The sequence below is a fragment of the Saprolegnia diclina genome, assembly GCF_000281045.1.
Source record: "Saprolegnia diclina VS20 unplaced genomic scaffold supercont1.27, whole genome shotgun sequence".
Classification (NCBI taxonomy): Eukaryota; Oomycota; class Saprolegniomycetes; order Saprolegniales; family Saprolegniaceae; genus Saprolegnia; species Saprolegnia diclina.
In genome coordinates, this window is record NW_008246094.1 from 221037 (window position 1) to 222116 (window position 1080).

The following is a 1080-nucleotide window of genomic DNA, read 5'->3' on the forward strand; positions in this document are numbered from 1 at the left end:
GCGACGCCGTTATCGTAGCCAAAGAAGATGCCGCCGAGCGACGCAAAGGCGCAGACGCAGACCGCGTAAAAGTTCTCACGGAGGGGCGACGACATGGAGGAAGCCGACCTTGGTGGAGAAAAGAGGGTTGGAAATGACTCGGGGTAAATTGAAAAGTGAATGGTTTGGTGGAACTTGTGTATGTGTTTCGACCGTACGTGGCGGTGCTGGGACATGCATTTCGTTTCGTTGCTGCTTGCCTGACGCCAGCGGGTCGCGTCGTGTGATATTCCTAGTGGTGGTGGAGGCTCGCCGTCCAACGGCCGACGTGGACGCTGCCAATGAACGGGATCGGACTCGCTAAAAGATGATGCAACGCTTTGTGAATGCTGAGCGCTGGTCGCATCAGACGCCCGATGCTAGCGCCTTGCACGGTACCAACATCCGATGCACGCGTGATGCGCGCAGGACCTTGCCCATCATATCCAAGTTCGATGGGAGGGGCTTGAAGCACCCATATACGTTCTCCCAAAGCACCTCGGTGTCGTGCAATAGCTGGCGCATTTAATGCAGCAAGAACCTACGGGTGGCGCCGACGGCCAGAGCAAATGCGCGCCGCACGGCTATTTTTACAGCCTCAAGGATTCACTGGATTTCAGCCTACGTTTTCTATGCAATCGGGCTGCTGATTGGACGGCGATTGGCGCAGAACCATGCGTCATGGGTGACAGTGGGTGTCCGCGATCGTCTCAAAACCTCTATCAACACATATATGCTGATTACAGATACCGTTTTTCGAGCTTGACAGTCTGCAAATACTCTATCCTTTTATACTCCGTGCAAATACATACTTTTCATGTTGAAGTTGAGTCCTGCATTGGCGACGACATGTAGCATGGATCTATCGCGAGACGGATGTCGAGACACGCGAAATCTCACACATGAGGACCATCTTTTATACTCTTGACCGACTCTTGCTATGGCGCGACAAGCCATCACAGAAAAAAGCCGAGTAATAATCACACACTATCTGCTATTGATACAAGTTTAAACCGCGGTCTGGTCCGGCGTCTTGTGGGTCTTGTACGCAGGCTTCTCACC